Raw genomic sequence first — 6,251 nt, forward strand, 5'->3', positions numbered from 1 at the left:
GGTGTTAACAAAATATTTTCGCGATCGGAGGAGAAAGTTGCTGATTGGAATTTCGTGATAGGATTCCGTCGCAACGTAAAATGTCTTTCTTTTAATGATGTACAGCCCAAATCTTGTATCATTTCTGTGACACTCTCTCCCATATTTCGCGATAATAAAAAACGTGCTCCCATTCTTTGAACCTTTTCGATGTACTCCGTCACTCCTGTCTGGTAAGGATCCCACACCGCGCATCGGTATTCTAAAAGGGGACGGACAAACGTAGTGTAGGCAGCTTCCTTAGTGGATCTGTTGCATTTTGTAAGTGTCCTGCCAATAAAACGCAGTCTTTGGTTAGCCTTCCCCACAAGATTTTCCGTGTGTTCCTTCCAACTTAAGTTTTCCTTAATTGTAATACCTAGGTATTTAGTTGAATTTACGGCTTTTAGATTAGACTGCTTTATCGTGTAACCGAAGTTTAACGAATTCCTTTTAGCACTCATGTGGATGACCTCACACTTTTCGTATTTTAGGGTCAACTGCCAATTTTCAGTAGTGTTTTGCGAAAGAACATCTTACTTTCAGAGATTACTATTTGGGTTCACGGAGGATTTCTGTCGAACCTACTGTTAACAAAACTAACAGCGTGCGCCTGAATTGCCTCGATATCTTCCTTTTATTCGACCTGGTGGGAGTCCCAAAACGGTCCTAACTAGATTCTACTGCCACTTACTCTCTGACAACTAGCTATAATTATTGTATAGGTTAATACTGTTTCATAAATGTTAATCAACCTTTCAAATCGTTGACGCAAACTGTAATACCTCCTACTGTAACTGGGCAATATAAGCGAATTCAGAATTCTCACGTCACTCTCTGTAATGCATCGATCGCAAGAGTGCTCTATACCATCACGACTGCGTAGCGCTTTAGTGCAGTGTGGGCAAAACTAAATGTTCGTCACCAGAATTAATCCAAAATGCCACGCTCCTTTTACAGATTCAGCTTAACGCAGCCCCCCCCCCCCCCTCCCCATGAACCATGAACCATGGACCTTGCCGTTGGTAGGGAGGCTTGTGTGCCTCAGCGATACAGATGGCCGTACCGTAGGTGCAACCACAACGGAGGGGTATCTGTTGAGAGGCCAGACAAACGTGTGGTTCCTGAAGAGGGGCAGCAGCCTTTTCAGTAGTTGCAGGGGCAACAGTCTGGATGATTGACTGATCTGGCCTTGTAACATTAACCAAAACGGCCTTGCTGTGCTGGTACTGCGAACGGCTGAAAGCAAGGGGAAACTACAGCCGTAATTTTTCCCGAGGACATGCAGCTTTACTGTATGATTAAATGATGATGGCGTCCTCTTGGGTAAAATATTCCGGAGGTAAAATAGTCCCCCATTCGGATCTCCGGGCGGGGACTACTCAAGAGGACGTCGTTATCAGGAGAAAGAAAACTGGCGTTCTACGGATCGGAGCGTGGAATGTCAGATCCCTTAATCGGGCAGGTAGGTTAGAAAATTTAAACAGGGAAATGGATAGGTTAAAGTTAGATATAGTGGGAATTAGTGAAGTTCGGTGGCAGGAGGAACAAGACTTTTGGTCAGGTGAATACAGGCTTATAAATACAAAATCAAATAGGGGTAATGCAGGAGTAGGTTTAATAATGAATAAAAAAATAGGAGTGCGGGTAAGCTACTACAAACAGCATAGTGAACGCATTATTGTGGCCAAGATAGACACAAAGCCCATGCCTACTACAGTAGTACAAGTTTATATGCCAACTAGCTCTGCTGATGATGAAGAAATTGATGAAATGTATGACGAGATAAAAGAAATTATTCAGGTAGTGAAGGGAGACGAAAATTTAATAGTCATGGGTGACTGGAATTCGTCACTAGGAAAAGGGAGAGAAGAAAACATAGTAGGTGAATATGGATTGGGGGGAAGAAATAAAGAGGAAGCCGCCTTGTAGAATTTTGCACAGAGCATAACTTAATCATAGCTAACACTTGGTTCAAGAATCATAAAAGAAGGTTGTATACCTGGAAGAATCCTGGAGATACTAAAAGGTATCAGATAGATTATATAATGGTAAGACAGAGATTTAGGAACCAGGTTTTAGATTGTAAGACATTTCCAGGGGCAGATGTGGATTCTGACCACAATCTATTGGTTATGAACTGCAGATTGAAACTGAAGAAACTGCAAAAAGGTGGGAATTTAAGGAGATGGGACCTGGATAAACTGAAAGAACCAGAGGTTGTAGAGAGTTTCAGGGAGAGCATAAGGGAACAATTGACAGGAATGGGGGAAAGAAATACAGTAGAAGAAGAATGGGTAGCTTTGAGGGATGAAGTAGTGAAGGCAGCAGACGATCAAGTAGGTAAAAAGACGAGGGCTTATAGAAATCCTTGGGTAACAGAAGAAATATTGAATTTAATTGATGAAAGGAGAAATTATAAAAATGCAGTAAATGAAGCAGGCAAAAAGGAATACAAACGTCTCAAAAATTAGATCGACATTATTAATTATATTTTCTCCGAAAGATCCCCCTTCATGGTCCCCATTGGCCCATCACACCCTTGCATTAGATTTCCAAACACTATTATTTCTTATTTTCGATTATATTCGTAAACAGCTTCATCATGTGGTCCTGAAAGTCATCTTTAAAGCTGATTTCCATATCATTTGTTAGGGCATTGAATGCTGTTAAGACTACGGAGTGACCCCATATATTCCCCTACATTTTAATAATTTATTTCTTACCACTTATTTCTTCTTTTTATACTTTCTGTTTTCTGCGTTTTAACCAGCAGATTTATGAATAAAGATATTAGAAAATGCTTTACAAAACCATTTGCATATTGTATAGAGTACACTGATCTACGAAAGTGAAATTCGGACTCTGGTTCCAGTCGAAGGTACGGAAATGTGGATGTGGCGGAAAATAAGGAGAACGGGATGGATGGAAAGGAAAACCAACGTTTAAGGGAAGTAAAGGAAGAAAGAAGATTACTGGCGGAAATGGAAAAGAAAAAAATAATATTTGTTGGACGTGTTGTCTGATACTAATACTTCACATATATAAATGGTGCCTATTCTCCCAGACATGTCCAAAAGGAAAGAGAATAATAAAATATATTGGATGTCTCATCAGATAGAACATCATATATACGAACTCCTGGCCATTAAAATTGCTACACCACGAGGATGACGTGCTACAGACGCGAAATTTAGCCTGAAAAAGATGCTGTGATATGCAAATGATTAGCTTTTCAGAGCATTCACACAAGGTTGGCGCGGGTGGCGACACCTACAACGTGCTGACATGAGGAATGTTTCCAACCGATTTCTCATACACAAACAGCAGTTGACCGCCGTTGCCTGGTGAAACGTTGTTGTGATGCCTCGTGTAAGGAGGAGAAATGCGTACCATCACGTTTCCGACTTTGATGAAGGTCGGATTGTAGCCTGTCCAGGTTCTGTTTACAGCATCATGATGGTCGCATCCGTGTTTGGCGACATCGCGATGAACGTACATTGGAAGTGTGTATTCGTCATCGCCATACTGCCGTTTCACCCGGCCATTCGTTACACGTATGGGGTGCCATTGGTTACACGTCTCGGTCACCTCTTATTCGCATTGACGGCACTTTGAACAGTGGACGTTACATTTCAGATGTGTTACGACCGGTGGCTCTACCCTTCATTCGATCCCTGCGAAACCCTACATTTCAGCAGGATAATGCACGACCGCATGTTGCAGGTCCTGTACGGGCCTTTCTGGAGAGAGAAAATGTTCGACTGCTGCCCTGGCCAGCACATTCTCCAGATCTCTCACCAATTGAAAACGTCTGGTCAGTGGTGGCCGAGCAACTGGCTCGTCACAATACGCCAGTCACTACTCTTGAGCCGGCCGAAGTGGCCGTGCGGTTAAAGGCGCTGCAGTCTGGAACCGCAACACCGCTACGGTCGCAGGTTCGAATCCTGCCTCGGGCATGGATGTTTGTGATGTCCTTAGGTTAGGTAGGTTTAACTAGTTCTAAGTTCTAGGGGACTAATGACCTCAGCAGTTGAGTCCCATAGTGCTCAGAGCCATTTGAACCACTACTCTTGATGAACTGTGGTACTGTGTTGAAGCTGCATGGGCAGCTGTACCTGTACGCGCCATCCAAGCTGTGTTTGACTCAATGCCCAGGTGTATCAAGGCCGTGATTACCGCCAGAGGTGGTTGTTCTGGGTACTGATTTCTCAGGATCTATGCACCCAAATTGCGTGAAAATGTAATCACATGTCAGTTCTAGTATAATACAGTTGTCCAATGAATACCCGTTTATCATCTGCATTTCTTCTTGGTGTAGCAATTTTAATGGCCAGTAGTGTATTTCACATGTCAAAGTTGTGCTGAAGTTTTTCGTTTGTGTTTGGGCTATAAATGGTCACAACAGTAGCAACCGAGACATCCAGTTGTTCCTAACGAATGCGGTGAAGTATTTCATCGAAAGTTTGACATTTTCCCAGTTTTGACGCAACAAGTAAACCGAGAATGTTTTAAACAAGGTTGTCACGATGAACTTGATCTCACAAGTTAAGTACATGTCACAGATCTCTGAATGTAGAGATTCTTGGAGCAATATTTTCTATGTCTGCTAGAATAGTGATTTTAGAACGTTGGTGTTCCAGGAAAGCTGTTAGACAAAATGCACGAGGGAGAATTCAACAAGAAGAAAGTTTTGCAAATCCTCATAGTCTTACCATTCTATTGCTATACGTTCATGGACAATTTTACTATCCATCCGCAATCTTAAATTATGTCAGAAAATCCATGATTGCGTTCGTTATGAGGATAACTTAACATATGCGACGATGTTTTCCGTTTAGTGATGTCGAAACGATTACAGTAGAGAAATGTGGCAATACTTGTAAACATATTCTGTTATTACACCAGATGGAAAAAATAGCCATTCCGACATTAGTCGCCCGTGCTGAGAGCAGAATAACAACGGCTGTCTCTGAATAGCAAAGGCGTGTATAATATGCATACGAAAAACAGCAGTGGCGAATGCAAACGCTTTCACAATGCCGTAAAGGGGATTCAGTTATATTTAACGGATGTCACGGGCGAGTAATTGCGCAGTGCCCTACTTTACGAATACCGCAGATTTATTTCAGAGGTCTGACGGTTTAAACTGTTGTCAACGTTGGAATGAACAATACAAATTAGGCGATGCAAACACATAAATTTGTGCCAACCGCAACAGGAAGAATGAATGTGTAATGTAGATGTGTGCAAGTATTCATGAGGTTGATGAGATAGAATTAGCGTAAATAATGAATTCTGTTTCATACAGTGATTTGTTTTTGTTTAATTAGATGTCGGAGGTAGTCACTTCAAAACGTGCTACTATTTTGACACTTATTGCTTCAGAGTACTTCAGTGTTGATGAATAATTTTTATTTTATTTATTTTTTATTCCACTGGTAATTTTCATCTTTCGTGTACATTGTTTAGTACAGGCCTAATGGGAGAGAAACGTACGCCAATGTTAGGGATAAACAGATGAGCTGATATCCTTACAGTTTTGAATAACTGGTTTTTACCAATTAAGTGGATGACTTTGTTTTTGTAGGTGATTGAGATTCATGCACTAGTTGATAATGGAATCTAAACAGCTCCAAAGACGCAGCTTTCAAACACAGTTCTTACATGAAGCTCTGACGCAACTTGCACTGAGCGTAACAGCTGTAATTGATTAATAAAAACGTGATGTCTGGAGGGTTGTAATGGGTCAGTGGACAGTGCAGACACAGCTGAATAGAGCGAAGGTTGATTCCAAATGACAGTGCAGAGAGTGTTTCAAGCAAGTGTCGCTAGGAAGAGGAGTAGTGCAGAGGAAGCATGTTCTGTAACAAGTGTCAATCCTCAACCTGGATATCTAGCGTTCTTTTCTGAAAAGTAGTTACAGGTAAGACTCATGATGCACGAAAAATTGCTTCATCATTCTTCAAAAGATGTACTTAGAAATAAGCCCGCATCTCGTGGTCGTGTGGTAGCGTTCTCGCATCCCACGCCCGGGTTCCAGGGTTCGATTCCCGGCGGGGTCAGGGATTTTCTCTGCCTCGTGATGGCTGGGTGTTGTGTGCTGTCCTTAGGTTAGTTAGGTTTAAGTAGTTCTAAGTTCTAGGGGACTTATGACCACAGCAGTTGAGTCCCATAGTGCTCAGAGCCATTTGAACCATTTTGAACTTAGAAATAAACAGCAACAATTGGCT

The sequence above is a fragment of the Schistocerca nitens genome, chromosome 6 (genome assembly GCF_023898315.1).
Source record: "Schistocerca nitens isolate TAMUIC-IGC-003100 chromosome 6, iqSchNite1.1, whole genome shotgun sequence".
NCBI classification, from domain to species: domain Eukaryota; kingdom Metazoa; phylum Arthropoda; class Insecta; order Orthoptera; family Acrididae; genus Schistocerca; species Schistocerca nitens.